Below are 23,698 nucleotides of genomic sequence, written 5' to 3' on the forward strand. Positions count from 1 at the left end.
TGCTTTTCAAAGAGGAACTGACTACCATGCCCATACCACTTTCACTGTGAAAAACAGATCATTGAGCAGCTGAGGGGATCTCTCAGCATAACAAAGGATCCTCATGACTATCGGCAGTTCATCTAAACTCACACAGATGAGGCATGCGCGACAGAAAAACAGTACAGGGACAGACTTCTCGCATATAGGGGCCGATTAGGATGGCGGTGAATCCGCATCCTCCGGACCGGCGGAAGCCACCGCCGGCCTGGAGGATGCGGATTCACCGCCGCGGCCACAGAAAACACCCACCGCCAGATTAGGATGGCGGTGGGATTGCGGTGGGACCAGCGGCGGACGACAGGTCCGTTCGCCGCTGATCCGTGGGGTGTGGAGGGCTATTTGGTGGCGGTGTCTGCAAGACATCGTCAGCCAAATTACGATGTGCATTGAAACATGATTTTCCACGGCGGCTTTTCCGCCGTGGAAAAGCATGTGGTCTTTGGTGTTTGGGGGCCCGTTGCAGGCCCCCAGGGTGTCGGGGGGTGCACATGGGGGGTACATATGGTACCCCCCAGCATTTACATGCACAAAGCGGCAGGCACCGCGCGGTGCCTGCCGCTTTGTGCATGTAAATGTAAAAGTCAAAGAGATCTCCACAGCGGATCCAAAGAAAGAGCACCTCAAATTTCCAAAGTCCCGCAAAAATGTTCACTTTTTTTGTGCTGTCCAACCTCCAAGACCTGCTGTGGTTCAGCCCCACTGGAATCCCAGATAGGTAATTAGAAGAAAAAGTGGAGGCAGCACCAATCGCAAAATAAATTGCAGGAAACCAAAGTCTTGCAAAAATAGAATTTTCTTTTCTTTTCTTTTTTTTCTTTTCAAAGTGCACAGGACAGCCAACGCGTTTCACTCCTCAACCATGGGAGCTTCATCAGGGCTGAAAACAACGTGAAATATATATATATATATTAATGACATGTACTCACACATGACAACAAATACATCACAATACATACATAATCTCAAGCACAGTGTACAAAATCTAAAAACACGAAAGATGGCACTTAACACAATAAAATCACATGTATATGTACATTAAGACAACAAACTTTGTGGGTTGGGAGAGATCCTTAACTAAGAGATGGCAATACAATCGCCACTCAGTTCGACATGAGGCAAGGCTTCCCCACAAAAGTCATCATCACTAAATATTGAGAAGAACGTGTAAGAAATACAAAATACTGTGACAAGAAGATAAAGAAATGGGAAGAAAATGAACATTGAAATGACCAAACATTTAATCTTTAGGATAAATTAGATACTGAGGATTGGAAAGAATAAAAGGTGTGCACGAATATTCTCACCAAAATTCAAAAGGTCTTTTTTGGATAGGGAGGATGCTAAACTCTATTCACAAAATGAAATGATCATGCAAATGATCGACTTGATTTTGCTTAACAACTTTTTTCTTTTTGATGGCCGTTGGTACCAACAGACCACTGGTACCGCGATGGGTTCCAGGTTTGCCCCCTCGTACGCCTGCCTCTTTATGGGGTGGTACGAGAGGGAGCATGCCTGGGCCCGATGTGCCTCCCCCTGGACCACTTACATCGTGTTCTGGGGGAGGTACATCGATGATGTGATCTGCCTCTGGTCAGGTTCCACTGAAGAGCTTGATAGCTATTTCCTTTACTTGAATGATAATGTCTACAATGTCAAGTTCACGATGTTACATGATAAGAGTAGCATCAACTTCTTGGATGTTACATTCTATGTACAAAACGGTCGGGTTCAAAGCAAACTCTATTGTAAAGAAACCTCCTGTAATTTAGTACTACATGCGTCTAGTGCGCATGCCAGCTCAGTCATCAACAACATCCCCTTTGAGGAACTTACTAGGGTACGCAGGACTTGTAGTGAACAAAATACGTTCAAGGAAAATGTAAATGAGACCAAAGTGAGATTTCTTGGACGTGACTATGATCGAAAAGTCCTCGATAGAGCAGTATCTAGGATTGAGTCATTGGACAGGGATTCAACCCTTAAGAATGATCGTGAGAGAACCGGACGGGATAAAGGGTTGAGCAAAGTCAGATTTGTTACTCAATCCCACAGCGATAAAATATTCAATGTTTTTCGGAGGAACTGGCACTTGCTGACCGGAATTGTAGGTATCAAGAATCATATAGGCGACAAGCCATCGGTCACCTATAGGAGGGGTGATTCTTTGCGTAACCAGCTTTGTCCAAGCTATATTACCACGCCTCCCAACAAAGGCAACTGGTTACCCCCCAAACCTGCAGGTTTCTTTACCTGTGGGGTGTGTATTGTGTGTGATATGGGTAGGAACAAGACCACCACTTTCTCATATAATGGCGACCGCAGTTTCAAGATAACTCATTTTTGCAACTGCAATACTCCATTTACTGTTTTTGTCCTGGGCTGCCCATGTGGTCGTATATATGTTGGTAGCAGTATACGACCACTCAAATTGAGAATACAAGAACATCGCAGGGCAATCATAAACAGGGACATCAGACATCCACTCATTGAACATTACAATTCTGTACATGCTAGTGATGACACCTTCTGGTTCCATGCAATTCAACACATTCCCTATAATAAGAGAGGTGGAAATAGGGAGTTGATCTTGAGGAGGGAGGAAGCGAAATGGATTTGTCGTCTTCGGGCGATCAACCATGGACATAATTCTGATAACGAAATGCATCATTTTTTATAGTGCATTTTCTACCATAATCCCTGTTGCCATTTGTTTTGTATAAATTTTGTGATCGATAATTCTTAGGCAAGGCCTAACTGTACATCCAACTACTTCATATGCCTGGATACAATAACTAAGACTTCCTTTTAACAACAATGTACAATGAGGAAGAGTATGAATTATGTTAACTGTTATGTTAGATTGGCCTGTTATCTGATCTTTACACAAGAATCTTAGGTATTTGACTGTGTCAGTATTATGGAATTTTTCTATATATTTTACTATGTGCATGCCGAATTTTAGTATGCCCCATATAGGGTCTCAGTACTATAGCTCTTTTTCGAGCTAATATTGTTAGTCCCCTTTTAAATCAAGATTTGAGTTTTGCCAGTCGGGAGCTCGAGATATCAATTCCGTCTAAATATTAATTGATGAAAACGGAATTTAACATTTCTATGGTGGCCCCTTTTTTGTATTCCATATATTGTAGCATATATCTTGCTATATGGATTAACAAACTCCTATCGCCGGTTGATCTGCCTTTTCTATCTTTATATCTTGTAGTTAACACCCACACATGCCTATTCCAGTTTATATTTTATCCGATTTTTATTTCACATGACTATGACTTTTTACATCAGTCTAGTGGCTCCAGATACTCATGTCATCTTTCTAAATGATTATGACATAAGCTTTATAGGACTTAGGGTGTCTATTTCTTCTTTCTTCTTTATATTATATCTTAGTCTGTTTAATATGGCGGCCACTTTTCCGTTTTCGGACTTGTCCTACTTCCACTACCATTACTAGAGAGTGCGATCATATGATCGGTATGCCGGTCTTTAAAATCTTTCCGGTTTTCTTCAGGTCGTTTGCAAAATTTTGCTGAGGCCGGTGGTGTGCGTAGAACTTCGTCTTGAGGTAAGCACTTCTTAAACGATATAATGTATAGAGGGAACTCGTTGCGGAATTTTCGTCTTAAATGAGTTGTTTTCTAAGCCAATAATTCTTTAGGGTCCCTCGGTAACTTTAGTGAAAACTAATGTCCATTAGTATACGAAGATAATTGGAACATACGGTAACTTATAAGGGACTCGATACTCGTTTGTAGACTACGAATTGCGGAGACATATGTACCAGTTTGTCCCTGCTTTATGTGCCCGATTTTAGTTACGTGACTGCGTTACTCACGCTTTGCTGCTAATTACGAATAGATACGGGCAATTTCCATGCCATTCAGAGTGTTTAATCAATAAACAATTTTTCAAGTATTTTTTCGATCTCCACGTGATGTTCGAATTATGGACCTAGTTTAGACTTTATCTGTGCTCTATCTTTTTTAATTATAACGCACATGTGTTTAGTGATTCGAAATATTAACAATATGCGGAGTTTCATATTACTGTCCTTACATTTTCCATCTTTAGGTGCTGCACATATGCGCATATATACTTTGCTACACTGGCCATGGATGTGTGTAGATGTATTTGTACTATACCTTTATCCTCATATTTATTGTAGATACTTGAGCTAGCGGCTTATCAAGGACTGCTCTTTCACCTATTTGTTCTGAGACATCTCAAGGGGTATACATGTAAGTTGTCACTTTCATTTTTATTTATCCACTGACTGATAAAATCGTTTTCTTGACATTGCCTCACATTACTTACATTATATTTAATGTTGGTATAATGATATTTTTGACATTATGTGTTTTGACTTTAAGATCCCATATCTGATTGCCGATGACGTTGTGAGTTCTATTTTACTGTCTATGTGTCTCCAATTCCAATTGTAGATGGGTAGCACGTCATGGCTCCATACTATGTTGATTAGAGAGTTTACACCCCTTAAATTAATATTCTGGTATATGTCAGAGCGCCTTAATGACTAATATGGGTTGTATTGAGAAGTCTTCACACTCTGTCATACCCATTTCTCTACTTTTTGCTATACAGATATACCTATGATGACAATTTGATACTTTTCGCATCGACATATTTCATGGCCCTGCATTCAGTTGCATCACGGAACCTTTGATTAGGTGAGGGGATGTGGCTCTTTTCTATATTAAGGATACTTTTAGACTTGGGATCTATATCTGTTTGGTTGGTTTCAATTGTTTTCTTTTGACATTTATATCTTTATATCTGAATGTTATGTATAGCTTATTATACTTTTCCTTTTTCAGTACCTGCACCTCCATATTGATGCAGCTCGGTTTGCTCATTCAAAACTTTATACTGCATTGGCGGTGGACAAATACCTTTTGAATTGTGGTGAGAATATTCGTGCACACCTTTTATTCTTTCCAATCCTCAGTATCTAATTTATCCTAAAGATTAAATGTTTGGTCATTTGAATGTTCATTTTCTTCCCATTTCTTTATCTTCTTGTCACAGTATTTTGTATTTCTTACGCGTTCTTCTCAATATTTAGTGATGATGACTTTTGTGGGGAAGCCTTGCCTCATGTCGAACTGAGTGGCGATTGTATTGCCATCACTTAGTTAAGGATCTCTCCCAACCTACGAAGTTTGTTGTCTTAATGTACATATACATGTGATTTTATTGTGTTAAGTGCCATCTTTCGTGTTTTTAGATTTTGTACACTGTGCTTGTGATTATGTATGTATTGTGATGTATTTGTTGTCATGTGTGAGTACATGTCATTAATATATATATATATTTCACGTTGTTTTCAGCCCTGATGAAGCTCCCATGGTTGAGGAGTGAAACGCGTTGGCTGTCCTGTGCACTTTGAAAAGAAAAAAAATAAAATAAAAGACAATTCTATTTTTGCAAAACTTTGGTTTCCTGCAATTTATTTTGCAATTGGTGCTGCCTCCACTTTTTCTTCATGTAAATGTAAATCATGCATTTTTAACCTTGCGGCGGGTGCTGCTTCAAGCAGCACCCGCCGCAAGGTTAAAGATACGGGATGTGACCGCCAGGGTGGCAGTCACATCCTAATTGCACCGGAGGGACCGCTGCTGCCCCTGCGGACGGTCCCTCCACCTTGGGGGTGGCGGACGGACGCAGGTCTGTCTGCCATCCTAATATGCCCCTAAGTGTCCTATTGCCTTTATTGGGACAGGAGAGTATGGCAGACCATGAATCAGCTCCTCTCACTACAATTAATGGAAAGTGAACTTGCACACTCCAGTTAATACATGAACTCACTTGAGCACTCTTTGGAACATTCCACCTTGTACATTTCAAGGTAGATAGGATGCTTCTCAGGCACCACACTGGATTCCACTCACATCACAACATACATCCTAGCTTGAACAAATCACTAGTCAACAAATGTTATTTTGCCAACACATGCCATCAAGGCTGTGCCACATTACAATAAAATTTGATAACATTTTCATTATGTAAAAATAGTATAAACTATAAAACCAACAAAGTGCCTTATTTGTAATATCATGTAAGAGGAAAAAGATCTATCAATTATTTCAAAAGTACAATAGGATTCTCAAAAATAAAACACATAATGATCTTCTCTGGGTGTTGTGTTTGTTCAAACCTCCTTTCTAAAGTAATGCCAGGAGAACAAGTTTGGTTGATCCATTTGTAGGAGTATTCAAAACAAACAGAGTACTAGTGGCTAGTGTGATAAACACAACTGTACATCCCTTACAAGTAGTATAAAGTGCAACCTCTACAAAGAAGTGCAATCTATACTACTATTATAAAGAGAGAGACCAAACCTTTGAGGCGGGTAAGCTCAAGAAGTACAGCACCAATCACAACACCCAATACAGCATTGGAAAGGATGCAGCAGATGCACATAGGCTATACAAGTGGCCACCATATACATTACAAAGGTAAAAGAACCTTAGGGATAAAGTAGTCCCTTGTGGGCGTGAGCGTTGTGCTGTCAGCGATGGGCGCGGCAAACAAACCTTCACAGGACTCCCTTGTGGGCGTGGGCGTTGTGAGAGGGGCGTGGACAAACACCAATAGGCGCGGCATTCACGGGGCGCGCCATTCACCGTCATTACTGGTAAAAGCGAAAACGGCATTATAAACAAAAACCTTCACATTACTCCGTTGTGGGCCTGGCCGTTGTCAAAGGGGCGTGGCAAAACCTGAATGGGCTCCGCATTCACGGGGCGCGCCTCGTGGACGTTGTAAGAGGGGCGTGGCCAAACACCAATGGGCAAGGCTTCACGGGCCGCAGCATTGCTATGGTGCTCACGCGGGGGCTTAAGCCACTCAGCCTAACAGCGGGGATCACAAAGCTTTGCATACTGCTCCGGTGCTCAGGCGGGGGCTCAAGCCACTCACACTAACAGCAGCGAGCACAAGCTTCGCTTATTGCACGCGCAGGCCTCGCAAGCATGCTGTCACGCACTGCAGTCTCAACGTACACAGATTTACAACAGGCAGCCTTCGCATTTACCACTGCCCAAATTGCTACGGCCCTCAAGCGGGGATTAAAGCCAATCAACGTACCGGCGAACATTACAAAGCTTCCTTTGCACACTTTCTATTTCAGCCCCGGACAACGTCGGGACGGGCTGCTTGTATACAATAACAAGGGGCCTCTGCACAGTAGCATTATTCTTCCTAGTTCATACTCAAATGCTAAAAATCATGTTTGGAATCTAAAATATCTTTCTATTAAAATGAGACCAGTTTCTGCTTAAAAAAAAGTTAGTACCTTCCCAACGTGCAGCACATGGAAGTTGGTTCCATTAACTTTGCATTTAGATTGATATAGCTTTCCGCCTTATAATTCACATCCGTCCAAGAAATTTGGCAACAGAACAAGCATAGAAAGGTCAAGAGTATGACCTTAGTATTCTTAAGGATACTGAATAGTTATCTGTGCCAATATGAAGGCAAACTGGTGTAATCCATGTAGATTTCTGAGGAGAGTAGGTTGCAGACGGAAAATAAATCAAGGGTGTTAGAAATGGGGTTTCCGCTTGGCTAGGGTATGTACCTCAGCCAAGGAGAACCCACAACTCTAACCAGGGCAAGTAAGTTACACACCAAAGATAACCTATGCTCACCCTCCGATAGCTTGGCACAGGGCAGGCAGGCTTATCATCAGAGGCAATGTGTAAAGTGTTTGCGCGACAAACCCACACCAGTGACACAATAAATACACCACAAAAGAAACTCTGCATAGATTCATATAAAATGTATATAGTATAATATACCTGTAACGTAGACCAAAAACTATTTGAATCATAAATACTGTACATACTATGCAAATCCTGAGATTGTACTCGTTCTCTTGACGATGCAAGCATCAAAACAACATACAATATAACATCAGGGCATGAGATGCAGCAGTTTATGGGAAAGCATGTGAATCATAGGTACTATGCAGGAAAGATCATTTTTAAATAATGTTTGTTATCCTTTGCAAAGCAAGATCAAAATGGCATGGATTGCATGAGTAATGTAAGGCAAGTTGGTTTGTCAGGGGAAAACACAGGAATTCCCCATGGCGATAATTTATCACTGAAGCAAGGAGCTGTGCAAGTAATGCCCGTAGTTTCAGAGACCAACACATGCACCGTCATGAAATCATAGAGCACAGCGCACCCGTGCTTCTATTACCTGATACGATACTCATCCCTCACAAGGTAGGAAGTGACACTGGTGCCACTCAAGTACAGCATGTCTGAGGCCCTCTGGGGCCTCTTGAACTGCTATCACAGAGATCCAAGCAATGTTGGATGGGGGCTGCCCGCGAAAGCAATGTATGGTGGCTGGGTCACTCCCCCAGGGGCAGACTCATCTGCTGCGCTTCTGCTGTGATCGGAGCCCTAAGGGAGGCTTCCCTGGACTCCTGGGGGCGCCGTTGAGCCTACAGGGTGTGCTCACCGCAATTCATCCAGCGCTGACCTTTCCAGAGGCTGATGGGATTGGGCCAACAGCCTATAGCCTCTTGCTTCAGGCAAAATAGGTAGGCTGCACCAAATACTGCTAGCAAGTATGCCACGATACGCTGGGAGCAACTGTTAGCATTGCTGGAGGGTTTCTTGTGGGGTAGCTGCAGAAGTTACCAATGACTACATGGTGCCTCCAATTGGCACGGGGTCCGGGGTAGTGCAGCGGTGAAGCCATACACTAACATGGGGCACTGAAGAACAAAAGTTACTTAACTGTAAAGTGTGGTTCTACAGTATTGGTGTCTTTCATAGATTCACATGCTTGAATATTCCCTATCGTCGAAGTGGGAGTCCCACGGTACATAACATAGCAATGTGGCCATAACACAAGCATATATACATAGAGAAAGCAAAAACCATAGAGTTTTTCCTAGATAGACAATATATCACTTCTATGATATATCATAGTCATTATGTTTTGGTCCAAATTCCGGCCAATCAGGTGTCAGCACCCTCTTAGAATGTTCTCCACAGAGGCTCAAGCCCTCAGATTTTCGTAGCACAAGAGTAATACAGAGCCAAGGGATAAAGAGAGAGCCTCTGAGGGGAGGAGGGTGGGTCGCATGTGAATCTATGAAAGAGACCGATACTGTAGAACCACAGTTTACAGGTAAGTAACTTTTGTTCTTCTCCAGTATTGGGGTGTCTTTCATAGATTTACATGCTTGAATAAGAATGGTGAGCAGTAGAGTTAGAATAATACAAGGTACTTATCATTCAATATAATGATAATAATAATGATAAAAATAATCTTAATAATTTACAGTACGAAAAGACTGAAGTATATACCAAAGAAAAAGAAAGAACCTTGTATACAGGAGGAGGGAAGCAACAGAGGCTAACCTTATTTAAAAAGATTTCGTAGGACTGCCTGTCCCACGGCTGAGTCAGCGTTATCCGCAGCCTCCAGACAGTAAAATCTCGTAAAGGTGTGGCTGCTGGACCATGTTGAAGCTCTGCAAATGTGATGAAGAGGCACACCAGCAAACAGCGCTGTACAAGAGGAAACTTTTCTAGTAGAATGCGCTCTAACAGTTGCTGTAAGTGGTTTTCCCGCTTGCTGATGGCAAAAAGCAATCGCAGTAGATATCCAGCATGCAAATGTTTGTTTAGTGACTGGAAGTCCATTTCGCATCCGCCCGTAGGCCACAAACAGCTGGTCAGACTTACGTATAGTAGCCATCCTTTGAAGGTAGAATTTTAGACACCTCTTAATATCTAAAGAATGAAGTGCTCTTTCTCCTGGTGTCTGAGGATTAGGAAAAAATTACTTTAAAACAACTAGTTCATTGAGGTGGAAGTCCGATGGCACTTTAGGGATAAAGACTGGATTGGTGCGGAGCAAGACTGAGTCTTTGGTAAACTGAAGAAAAGGCGGTTTAGTAGTAAACGCCTGTATGTCACTGACTTGACGTGAGGAAGTGAGAGCCAGAAATAGAGAAGGCTTCCAAGTAATGTATTTAAGATCGACCTTATGGATTGGCTCAAACGGGTGTTTCATTAGTTGTGCCAATGCAATGTTCAAATGCCAAGTGTTCGACGAATTGTTGGGAACATCTAAAAAAGACTTTCAAAACATTGCTGAATGACTCTGGAAGAGTAAAGTGAGTTAGAGCCATCTTGACGGAACGGTGAAATTGCTGCTAGAAAAACTTTTAAGGTAGAAAACGAGAGGCCCGACTTTGCCAAGTGTAAAAAGAAAGGCAACAGTTGCTCCAGCATGGAATGTATAGGATGTACCTGGGTATCATTGCACCATAAACAGAATCTTTTCTATTTGAGTTTGTATGTTTTCACAGTTGAAGCTGCTCTCGCGTTTGCGACTCTGGTTGGGGAAGCCAACTTGCATAGAACAGGCATTTGCGGTTCGGATGTGTTGCAAACAGGTCCAGATTCGGGCAACCCCATACCCGAAAAATGTGATCTAGTGTGGGTTGATGCAATTCCCACTCGTGGTTGGTTGTAGAAGACCTGCTCAGTGAATTTACAAGATTGTTTGATGCTCCCGGAACATGCACTGCTGAAAGGACGACCTGATGTTGAATCGCCCAATCCCAAATCTGCTGAGCCTGATAGGACAGTAGGATGGATCTTGTGCCTCCTTATTTGTTTATGTAGTGCATGCACGTTGTGCTGTCCGTTCGAACCAACATTGATGCTCCTTGTATGATGGAACGGAACGCTTTTAGTGCTAGAAAAATAGCCAGCAACTCTAGTAGACTGATGTGCCAGGTCTTTTGCTGAATGTTCCACTTTTGTTTACTGTTAGCCCCTAAAGATGTGCACCCCAGCCTTCTAGGGATGTATCTGTTGTGAGAGTGAAGCTTGGAGCGTCCATCAGGAACGGACGACCTGAAGAGATGTTCTTTTCGAGAATCCACTACAAGAGACCTTTTTTCATTCGAGATGTGACTCTGACCATATCGATGAAGGTTCCGGAAACTTGAGCCCATTGTTTGTCCAACTCCTCCTGAATAGGTCTCATTTTTAGCCGGCAGTGAGGGACAAAAGGGATGCAAGAGGACAACATCCTTGGAAAGATTTCAACTGTCGGACAAAAGCGGAATCTTTTAATAGGAGGGAGGCTGCTAAGGTTGCGAGGACACAGGCGTCTTTCGTGCGACACAAAAGCTTTTGCTAGCTTGGTGTCTAGAATGGCTCCCAAGAACAGTCTGTTTGAAGAGCAAGTGAGAAAATGAGACTTTTCCATGTTGAATGTGAGGCCCAGGGACCTGAAAGAGGGACTTGCAGATTTGAGTATGTTTGGAAGCCTGCTCGAATGATTGTGCCTTTAGAAGGCAGTCGTCCAGGTATGGAAAGATTTGTACTCCTTGTAGGCAAAGGTAAGCTGCCAATGGTGCGAGGACTTTGGTGAACACACAGGGAGCGGAACGAAGGCTGAATGGAAGAACCTTGAATTGGAAGTCCTTCCCGGCTACTCTGATCTGAGAAATTTTCTGTGCCTCCGCAGAATTGGAAGATGAAAATAAGCATCTTGGAGATCCAAAGTTGCCATATACTCTCCTGGAGATAGCAAATGAAGCACCTCCTGAAGGGACAACATGCAAAACATTTGCTTTTGGATGTATTTGTTTAGGGCACCAAAGTCCAGGATGGGGCGCCATTCTCCCGACTTTTTCTGTATGAGGAAGAACCTCGAATAAAAACCCCTGCCTCTTTGTAGTTTTGGTACCACTTCGATCGCACCTTTTCCTAACAGAATTGTGAGTTGGTTTAAAAGTTCTTTCAGGTGGGCAGGAGGAGGACCTCTTGGTGGAGAATTGGGAGGAATCTTTAGAAACTTCAATGCATGTCCCCTGCGTACAATATCCAGAACCCACTGATCTGTAGTAATCAGTGACCATTTTGAGTAAAAGTGAGAGATTCGGCCTCCAACCCTTGAACAAAAGGGTGGAGTTAGAGATGGTGAGTGGAGCAAGTCATTGTTTTTTGGAAGAGTCCTTTCCTCTGTAAGAGGATTTGCCTCTGTATTGTTTATAGGACGAAGAATGCTGTTGCGTGTATGACTGTTGACCTTGGGAGTAGTACCGTTGTTGTCCTTGTTTGTACTGACTGGAATTTCCTCGAAAGTTAGACGAGGATCCACGACCTCTTGCGCCTCGAAAAGTTTGCTTTTTGAATTGAAGAGTTCTGAGAGCATGGGCCGTATCAGTGTCTTTCTTTATTGTTTGAAGGGCATCGTCAATATGTTGGCCAAATAAAGATACGCCATCGTAAGGCATGTCTAATATTTTCGTCTGCACCTCTTGACAAAAAGACATGGCCTTTAGCCAGCCCTTTCTCCTGAGAACAGCAGCACTAGCCAAAAGGCGGAAACCAGTGGAAGATACGTCTATAGAACAATCAATCATTTCAGAAGAAATCCTCTCTCCTTCATGAAGAATGTTCAACACCTCAGCTTTAGAAGATTCTAGTATCAATTCTACAAGAGAGGAAATGTCCGACCACATTTGCCGGTCGTAACGAGCAAGGATCGCCATTTAATTGGCCGCACGCACTGTAGTTGCTGCCATTGTAGAACATTTTTTGCGTATAGCATCAAGGCCTCTACCTTCTCGGTCAGGTGGTGCAGATATTGGAGATGAAGGATTTCTAGACCGACGTTGTGCTGCCTGAGTAATAATGGAATCAGGCTTTGTTTGAGAAATTAGACAAGCATGTGTATTTGTAGGTGCCTTGTATTTTTTTATCCAGCCTCGGCAGAATAGCTGGTATTGAATTGGGGTTTTGCATGATTTTAAGCCCTTCTTGCCAAATAAAATCGATGATTGGGATAGAACGCACTTGTTTTTGAGGCTGTTCTTTAAAATCATATTAGAAACAATCTTCTTCTGTAGTCGTCATAGGAAGTTGGAATTGCTTTGCCGCTCTTTCCATGAGTATATGAAAACCACCTATGTCTACAGGTAGAGAGTCCAGGGGAGCTGGAGTAGGAGATGGCATTTGGATTTGGTAGTTATCCCATTCAGAGAGAATGGATCTGTCGTCCAGCCCACCTTCCTCTCTGTCATCATCATCATCATTATCATCGTCATTGTCCTCTACTATGACTTGAGGAGTATCTTGATGTTGAGTATTGGCCGTCGACGTAGAAGGTGTGATTAATAGCTCTTTAGTAGGAAGAGGCTGCATAGGTGTTTGAGGTACTGGAGAGGCCTGTACTGAGCTCGGAAAACGGCGGTAGTAATCATCCAGCATGAATTGTAGATTTGAAATGAGCGTTAAAGGCATCTGTGTCATAATAGGTTCTTGCTCAGGTTGTGTGCCACAAGTAGAATAATCTTCTTCTTCTTCCTCTAAGTCTTCATCCTCATCCGAGTCCTGACACTTTATAAGAAGTTCGGAGGGACTGCGAGCAGCCCGGAATCTATCAACATCTTCAGAATCTTCATCATCTGAAGAAAATAGCGCAGCTGGAGGTTGAGAAGAAGTTTGGATTGGCATTAGTGTATCCAAAGAAGAGTGTCGCGGCTGAAGTAGAGAACTTGAGGATTTCAATGGTACTAAATCCTTGGAAGCAGTAATCACAGTTTCTGTCGAAGCCACCGTCGACGAAGCCACCGTTGATGAGGCCACCGTCGATGAAGCCACCGCCGACGAAGCCACTGCCGATGAAGCCACCGCCAACGAAGCCACCGCCAAAGAAGCCACCGCCAAAGAAGCCATCGCCGACGAGGCCACCGCCGACAAGGCTACCGTCTAAGAAGCCACCGTCGACTAAGCCACTGTCGACGACGAAGAATGCGTCAACGAAATCATCTTCTTCTTCTGCTTACTTGACACCGTCGACGAGGTCAAAGGCACCGTAGACAAAATAGGCCTCACCTTAACAGATACTAACGTCGACGGTGAAGATGCAGACGACAAGATCATAGCCGGCTTCATAGATGAAGATGTTGAAGTCGTCAACATAGACGCGATGACGGCAGCTCTCGTCAACGGTTCCCCCGTCGACGAGCTTGCCGACGAGATGAGCAGTTTCTGAGGTAAAAACTGCGTAGATGGAGTCTTTGATGCCTGAGAATCAGATCTCGAGAGCGTAACAGGTGCAGCAAGACTCTGAGGGGAGAACTCACCCCTCTTGAAGTAGAAGGTTGATCTATATGGTGTTTCTTCACCACTTTAGGTTTCGGAGATACCTTTTGGTGTTCACTGGTTCTCTTCAGGGATGAAGAAGTCTTGACTGAAGACACACTCTCTACATCAGAGAAGTCTTCAACTTCTGTAGCCACAGTAGGAGACGCCCTTCTCTGTCCTTCAAGGTGTTCTGAGAGAAGGTTCTACATATCTTACAATCCTTGACTTGGTGTTCAGGATATAGGCAATATATGCACTTTTTATGAGGATCTTCAGAATGAAGTCTCTGTTTTCACAGGTTCCACAAGGTCTGAAGAGGGACTTCTTGGCGGTAGACATCTTAAAATTGGATTTCTGAGAAGAAATTAGAAGAGAACTAAGCAGAGCTCAGGGAGACTCCCTTCACACGACGTGTGGTAGAAAATCTGAGGGCCTGAGCATCTGAGGAAACCATTCTAAGAGGGTGCTGCTGACGCCTGATTGGCCGGAATTTGGACCAAAACATAATGACTATGATACATCATAGAAGTGACATGTTGTCTATCTAGGAAAAACTCTATGGTTTTTGCTTTCTCTATGTATATATGCTTATGTTATGGCTACATTGCTATGCTATGTACCGTGGGACTCCCACTTCGACGACAGGGAATATTCAAGCATGTGAATCTATGAAAGACACCCCAATACTGGAGAAAAAATATTCTTCACCGTGCTGATTGTCACGTCTCCCTCTGTAGAAACGGGATCAGCAGGCGGTCAGCCGCTAAGCTTACACATGCCTGTATCTCTGAACTACACGCCAGTGGCCTTTGGGCCAGATCAGCAGGCGCAGGACGGTGAAAGTGCATCTGGTGGCCCAATAAAATATTTTAAAATGCTCTGGAGGAGATGTTACGCTCAGGTACGGTTCCTCCGGCCTGGAAGCATGCTTTCATCTTACCGCTGCTGAAAAAGCCGAATCTCGACCCCTTGGCCCATGCTAGCTATAGGCCTATCTCCCTCCTGCCAGCCCTTGCTAAAGTTGTTGAGAAACATGTCCATCAATCTCTCTCCAACTTCCTTGAGGCGAATAACATCTTGCATAACACCCAGTCGGGCTTCCGCACCAATAGGAGCACGGAAACGGCCCTACTGGAAGTGACGGAGGCCATCAAGGAGGTATTGGATGCTGGAGGCAAGGCCATGCTGGTCATGTTAGACCTTTTGGCGGCTTTTGACACCGTCCCCCACGGCAGCCTCCTTGCTAGGCTTAGGGAGATCGGGCTGCGGGGGACGGTGTTCAGTTGGTTCGAATCTTTTCTGACGGACCACCGCCAAATGATCTGGGCCCCCCCGTACTCAGCCAGTATGCCGTCATTGCAGGTGGGAGGGCCTCAGGGTTCTATCCTGAGTCCCACTCTATTTAACATCTTTATGACCCCTCTGGCGGCTCTGGCTGAGTCTTTTGGAGCCCAGGTCGTTTCCTATGCGGATGACACCCAGCTCCTATTCACCTGTAAGAGGGGCGCCGACTTTGACAGAGAGCGCATTAAGGGTTGTCTGGAAGCCGTGTTCAGCTGGTTCCAGTGCAACGGCCTGAAGTGCAACTCGGACAAGTCCGAGGTACTCTTTTTTGGTTGTTTATCAGGCCCTAGATGGATGGAATGGTGGCCTTCGGCCATGTTCCCACCTTCCTCGGTGTCCACTTCGGCGAAAAATCTGGGAGTGTCAATTGACTGAGGTCTTACCCTGAAGCCCCGGATCCTCGGCTTAGTCGGCAAGTGCTTCGGCGTCCTCAAAATCCTGAGAAAGTTCCTTCCATTGCTATCCCTTGGCCATAGGATAATCACGGTACAGCCGTTAATTGGCTCACGCCTGGACTATGCGAATTCGCTATATCTGGGACTGCCGGAGTATCTTCTCTCGCATCTTCAGATAGTCCAAAATGCCGCGGCGCGTGCCATCTTTGGCCTTCACCGGAGATCCAGTGCCAGTGAACTTTTGTCTACTCTTCACTGGCTCCCGATCCGGAAGCGCATTGTTTTTAAAGTACTTACGTTGGCTTTCAAAGCCCTTCACGGATCTGGCGCGAGTTATATTAGGAAGCGGTTGTCTTTCTATCAGCCTTCCCGAGTGCTTAGATCAGCGTCGCAGGCCCTGGCGGTTGTGCCTGTGATTCAGCGAGCCCGTATTGGAGGCCGGTCTTTTAGACTCCGTGCCCCTCAGCTGTGGAACTCTCTGCCGGCCACCCTGAGAAAGTCGAGCACTTTGCTGGCTTTCAGGAAGGAATTGAAGACCTGGCTTTTCGTCCAATAGAGTTAGTCACACTGTGCCCACCCTGTTCCGCTTCTGGTTAAAGCGCCGGGACACTCCTCGGAGTAGCTGAGCGCTATATAAATCACGTTATAACATAACATAACATAACATAACATGTTGTTTCACAAGTAGTGCACAGTCAGAGCACAAGGAAAACATTGATGTCCCCGATTCTTCCACAACAGGAGACAAGCTTGACAAGCCCTTGGAGTTCCTGGGTAGTATCCTTCCTTCCTCACTGCAGAGGCAGCAGGCCAACACAGCAGAGCATAGTGCAATGCGGCAGTCCCTCCTGACAACACAGCAATCAGCTTGTAGTAGTCCAACACAGCAAAATAGCGGCAAGGTGGTAGTCCCTCCTGGCAGCGGAGCTCTTCTTAGTTGCAGAATCCTCAGGATTCTAAAGTGAACTAACTTGTGGGTGCCAGAGGTCCAATACTTATACCAAAATGTGAATTTGTTCCGGAGGCACTATAAAAAGAACCCTTAGATGTGCACAACACCCCCTTTCAACTCAGCCCTGGCTCCAGACTTCATTAGGGGGTAAATCAGCCCTTTGTGTGAGGACAGGGCATAGCCTATACAAATGTAAAGTGTGAACGCCCCTCTCTCTCCAAGGCAAGGAAGACCATCAGTATGCAGATGAATCCAGATATAACCTTGTCACACCCAACCCTTCCTGTGGGATGGCTGTCTCGAACGTATGCACAAAGTGTAGCTGCCACACCAGCCCTAGACGGGAATTGGAGTCAGGTTGCAAAGCACAAAGATTCATGCACAGAGAAATGCCCACTTAACATGGCCTTTCTAAAATAGTAATGAAAAATCCAACATCAATAGGCAGGATTTATCATTACCATTCTTAACATACCAAACAAGGCAATGTTACTGCTTTCAGATCAAGAATTACCACTTAAACACATATAAGGGAATTCACAATGCTAGCATATGAGAGGAGTAGGACTCGCAGTAGTGGGAAACAAAATAGGCTGTTTGTCACTATCAGGACATGCCACACATTAAAGGTACATGCCCTACCTTTTACTTACAAAGCACCATGCCCAAGGCCTACCTAGTGCCTAGGTTAGGGGTGACCTATGTAATATAAAAGGGGAGTTTAAGGCTTGGTTAATCGTTTTAAAGGCCTAGTCAATGTGGCAGTAAACTGTATACGCAGGCCCTGCTGTGGCAAGCCTGAGACAGGTTTAAAAGGCATTGTCAGTGGGTGCTGTAGGCCCACTAGTAAAATTTAATTTACAGGCCCTGGGGTATGGGATACCACTGTACATGGGACTTACAAGTAAATTAAAAAATGCCAAACAGGTGTAAACCAATCATCCCATATATAAAGGAGAGAGCCCATGCATTTTAGCACTGATCGGAAGTGGTAAAGTGCCCAGAGTCCTAAAGCCAACAAACAGAGGGTCAGAAAAATAGGAGGAGGAAGGGACAAAGTTTGGGGATAACCTTAAACAAGCATTGAAAATGCAATAGGTCTCGCAATAGAAGAGTTTGACATTTTTCGTTTTTCAAATGGATGAGTGGCGTTGCGTGGATGAGTGGCGTTGCGTGGATGAGTGGCGTGTGTGAGTGGCGTTGCGTGTGTGAGTGGCGTTGCGTGTGTGAGTGGCGTTGCGTGTGTGAGTGGCGTTGCATGTGTGAGTGGCGTTGCATGTGTGAGTGGCGTTGCGTGTGTGAGTGGCGTTGCGTGTGTGAGTGGCGTTGCGTGGATGAGTGGGGTTGGAATGCAATAGGTCTCGCATTAGAAAAGTTGTAGTTATTGGTCTTGTAAATGACATATTTTATTTATTTTTTCGTTGTTAAAATTGCTAAATTGATGGCTTTGTCATTTACAGGGCGATAGATAGATAGATTGATAGAGAGTGAGTGCGATAGAGAGATAGAGTGAGGGCAATAGATAGAGTGAGGGGAATAGATAGAGTGAGGGCGACAGATGTGTGTGTTTGTGTGTGCGGTTGTGTGTGTAGTTGTTTGAGTGGTTGTATGTGTGAGTGGTTGTTGTGTGGGTGGTTGTATGTGTGGGTGGTTGTATGTGTGGGTGGTTGTATGTGTGGGTGGTTGTATGTGTGGGTGGTTGTATGTGTGAGTGGTTGTATGTGTGAGTGGTTGTATGTGTGAGTGGTTGTATGTGTGAGTGGTTGTATGTGTGAGTGGTTGTATGTGTGAGTGGTTGTATGTGTGAGTGGTTGTATGTGTGAGTGGTTGTATGCGTGTATGGTGGTGGGGTAGGAAATTAAACAGCAATCGAGTTTTGCATGCAGTGACTGTTGCCATGTTTTCGCCGTGCCCTTGTTTATCCCCTTACCACATTTGCCCTGGAGTTTCGTTGGCTGTGCAATTTAAGGATATCCCTGCCTGTCTTGGCCCCCGGTAGCAGGGAGGAGAGAGCGCGCCGGACCGGTCGCGTGGCACTGCTATGGACCCCCGTGTTATTCTTCGAGAGCAGCGCTGCTGATTGCCTCAGCAGACGTCCGGGTAATTATCTGCAGGTGGCGTTGCCTAAAGCGCTGCCATTATTATAAAAATATAGACCCATGACAACATATGAAAAAGCCAACACACAGCACGGTACTAATAAAACATAGTTGAAACGCACTCACATGTGTGCGAGAGGCAGGCGATCATGTGGAGAAGCGTCCTCGGTTACAAACACCTCGTGTAACTAACAGCGGCAGCATTTTAAAACATTGTTTGCACTTTAAAACAAAGAGATTACGACAAACATATGTTTAGTTTAGAAGAAAGTGCCTGTATTTTAGCCCACCTTAACAGTACTACAACAGTGCGTTATAGAAGCCAAAGGAGGGTAGGGCTGGGGGAGAGTCAATGGCTGCAGCGCTACCCAGCATGAACCCAAACATCCCATGTACATTATAAACGCACCAAAGAAGACGCAGCCTTGGTTACAAACACCTCGTTTGACTAAGGCGAGAGGGGGGAGGTGGGGGTGCAACTCTGTGTGGCTTGTGCTCTCCTGGCGCCTCTGGTCTGTTTACTGTTAACACATGGAATTCCAAAGCAATCATTAAGCCGGATGGCTCCGTCTATGTTGTGCACCACTGGCGCCTTTTGTCTGTTTCCAGCAGAGAGGAAGGAGCTGGAGAAGCAGGAAACTGAAAGTACGGCCGGCCACCGGCCAGCCATGAATGAACCCCTCGGTTGCCTGCACAAAAATACGGGCATCAGAAGCAAAAAAAAGACGCTGCGAGGCAAAGAGAGAAAGGGACGCGGGCTCATGTTTGTTTGAGGAAATCAGAGTTTAAAAACGAAAGGCACTAATCTCTTGCTCTTTAAGTTCTAGACATGGTCGTTTTTTATGTTTAAATCAAAAGAACTTTTGGCATGCTTGAGATACTGTAAAGAAACATACGGGCATCAGAAGCAAAAAAAAAGACGCTGCGAGGCAAAGAGAGAAAGGGACGCGGGACAGATAGAGAAAAGAAGAAACGGGTAAAACAAGACGGAGGGCATTGCTGTGGGGAGGGGGGAGGAGAAATGCGACACGGCGGGCAGGGGAGGGGGCGGAGCGGGGAGAGCGGCATGAGGGTGTGAAAGCAGCAGGGGCCTGGAGTGCGGCTAAGGGAACTGAAGAAACGCGACACGGCAGGCAGGGGAGGGGGCGGGGGTGTGGGAGGAGTGCGGCTGAGGGAAAATACATGCAAGCAGGCGGCTGGGGGCATGTGCACGCGCTTTTAAGCTCAATGCACATGCGCATTAAGCTTGAATTTCACGGGCACTGCAAGGAATCGCCACGATTCCTTGCAAGTTGGTTAAAGACTGTTTAAGCCCCAATAGTCTCGCAAGCTCGATGCGCATGCGCATCGACAGGCGAGACCTAAAAAGGGCCAGGTCCAACAATGGGCTACAGTTTCATTGTGAGTTTTACACATTGGGCATAACAAAGATGGCATTAGTGTAGCTGCCCATTTAGCTGTGTACACATTGTAAGTAAAGATTCTACCCTAAACTGAATATATAATTTCCTAAGAACTGGATCAATGATAGAATCCAGATAATGTTAAAAAATACAGATAGTCTTTAATTCAGCAAATTCATTTGACAGCGGGGCCCTATTGATGTTTTGAGCATCATTCTGCGCAGTCCATAGCCAATAAAAAATATGTTTTTGCTCTTTAGAGGTAAGGGGCTCAAATTTAGTGGAATCCCATACCTATTTCAAGCCCAGAGAATATAACAACTTCTTGATGTTTTTAAGCCAATAATTTTTATGAAATCTGGCCTGTTTAACTACCTTTTGCATGGCTTCAGCATAAACAGCTAGTTCAGGGGTGGCTCTCAATCACCTCCAGAACAAAACCGGTCTTATTCTTGCTTTGTCTAATATCAATTTCCTCCCCATGTCAAGTGTTAGTGGAAATATTGGTGTGCTTGAGGAGAGGATGGCTAAATTGCTCAGGAACTTGTGTTCAGATCTAGTCAGATCTGTTAAGTCGTGAAAGCCCCAGAGTTTTGCTTCATACAGAACAGTTCAAAAATCAATTGAGGAGAATGGATCACTTGAGACTACGTAGCCAGGGTTTATTTATGGTGCTCGATAACTCTCATAAAAAACCCTCATACACGCACGTAGATGGTAGGGCGGTATATCTTGGTTCTCCGCAGGATATACGTTGCGTTAGCATACAACAACAAAAAAACTATGATGATGTACTAACATCGACCCCGAGGTAACCATTGGATACGTAGTAGTGTCCAGATAAATTAAGTGCCCCAAAAAAAATTTGAATATTAAAATTCTTTGAATCTACCCAAGAAATGTTTTTCATTGGAAGAAAGCGATTCAAGAAAGACTTCCGGGGGCAGAGCAAGCACAAGCAAGGAACTTCCAAGCTGCTGGAGACCGAAAAACTTTCTCTGGTTCCCCGAGGAAGTATAGTAATTGCAGGCTATTGGCCTCAGCTTAGTGAGAGTGGAACCCAGAACCACCTCCAGGTACTATTTCTTTTATATTGGTACTGAAGAAAGCCCCATAGACCCGGCTGGGCACGGTGGGGCTGAAACATGTCGACCTATTTTGTATAGTGGATCCAGTAACCAGATCCATAGCTACACAGCAAGTTTTTCATTTCTTGAATCGCTTACTTCTAATACAAAAAAAATTATTGGATAGATTCAAAGAATTTTAATATTCAAATTTTTTTTTGGGGCACTTAACCATCTACGTGCGTGTATGAGGGTTTTTTATGAGAGTTATCGAGCACCATCAATAAACCCTGGCTACGTAGTCTCAAGTGATCCATTCTCCTCAATTGATTTTTTAATACATAGCTTGGTAGCTGAATGGATCTCAATTTCGACCTCCCTCCACTTTGATTAAAAAATCATACAGAACAGTGCCACTGACTTTGAGTCATAAAGCTGCAGTGCTGGCCCGACTGGTTTGCTATATGATGTATAATGTCAGAATAGCACCCACAATCTGTTTCAGGGTCATTTTGTCAACAACATATCGACATGTCGACATATTAGTTGTTAACTTAATTCCTAAATGATCTAAGCAATCTACTCTTTCCAGGTCTATTACACGCAGGGTCATCCTTCCACTGTATGATTTATGTTGGTTAATAGTTATGTACTTAGTCTTAGCTGTATTTACAACCAGGCCATGCAAGGAATAGAATTATTCAAAGTGATTCAATAAACATGGAGTTTGGGAAACTAGTAAGGTATCAACAAAATGCAGGGTGGGCATTTCTGCCTTAGCCAAAGATGGAGCATCAGCAGGATGCAGTCAAAGGAAGTGTACTTCTTCATTCAGATACAAAGAGAACAAAGTAGGGGCATGAACACAACCTAGTTGGATGCCCTTATTAACAGGGATTTGGTTTGCAAACTGTCCCTGCTCGCCCTATCGTACTCTGGCGAAGTTGCCCTCATGGAGAGGAGTTGAACAAATGTTAAGGGCATCCCCATACCAAGTAATACTCGCCACAACTTCTGTTGGAGTACCAGGTTGAAGGCAGACTTCAAAATAATGAAGGCCACCTATAAACGATCTCTGCCGGTTAACGCAAACTTCCAATATAGAAGCATAAATTGGAATACCTAGTCTATAGTGCTAGTTCTCTCTCTAAAGCGAGCTTGTATCAGGGTTAATATTTCTTTGCAATCAATCCACACCCCTGAATTTTTTACAGTACCACCCAACAAAAAACCTAAATAGAATTGATTAGACTTATTGGTCTATGATTTATAGATGACTTTCTGTCTCCCTTCTTATAGATAGGTACCACCTCGGCTCCATTTGAGGAGTCCAGGATAGGCGTACCCCTTGCACTTGCATTAGTGAACGCTAGGATGTATTTAGATCAATTTTCTTTGTCATGAATAAAGATGTCTCCAGGAATTCCGTCAGGTCTTGGGGCCTTCCCATGAGCAGTTTTTATATCAATTAAGTCGAATGCCAGATCATCCTGTCTCAGGGCTTCAAATATATGCTGGGCATCATGATCGGAAACTTGTGTTTCATCAGTATATAAAAACTTAAAGTGATTAAACCAATCAAAAGACGAGATATAATTGGTAGGTTGTGATGTGACTTCTTTGTAGCCCCCCCCCCCACCAAAGACCAACATTTGCACCGATATTTGTCAGAACGCGATTCTTGAGGATCACGCCATCTGTTTTCATCCCAATCCCTTTTTAATTTATGTTGGGCTTGTTTATATGCCTCTCTTAAAACATTTATTTGTCCTAGATCCTTTGACATAATGGCCAGAGTTAGCTGCCTTCTGGTGATCCTACACTCCTTATTAAACCATCTATTAATATTACAAAAATTCCTTTAGGCTTGTGCAGTAGTAGCTAAAAAATACAGAGTTATGCTGTCAAAGAAGTGTGAATGAGTGCATGTTGCTTCGTGTGTGTTAGCATCTTTAGTCAGAATTGCATCTTAGTTGTATATGGCACCTAACTAATAAGTCAAGACTAATGGAAGACAGTGTATCATGCTACACCGCTAGTTGGTGCTATTTTAGTTGACTCTTGAGATGAGAGGGCAGCTTATCCCAAGGTGACAGCATGGAAAGGCATTCAGGGTTATGATCGCTCTCAATTATTTCCTTAACTATCATGTCCTCCACTTTATACCATAATCTGAGATCAAACCAGTACATAATCGATGTGACTCTCGCAATTAGATT

General features: G+C 44.1%; 1 protein-coding gene across 3 annotated transcripts in view; it reads right to left on the bottom strand.

Moving 5' to 3' along the window:
- MYCBPAP (MYCBP associated protein) overlaps positions 1-23,698 on the bottom strand; it is a 1,019,029-nt gene that overhangs the window by 893,210 nt on the left and 102,121 nt on the right. The gene's annotated exons all lie outside the window — the stretch shown is intronic.

This window comes from Lissotriton helveticus, chromosome 7 (assembly GCF_964261635.1).
Source record: "Lissotriton helveticus chromosome 7, aLisHel1.1, whole genome shotgun sequence".
In the NCBI taxonomy this organism is placed as follows: Eukaryota; Metazoa; Chordata; class Amphibia; order Caudata; family Salamandridae; genus Lissotriton; species Lissotriton helveticus.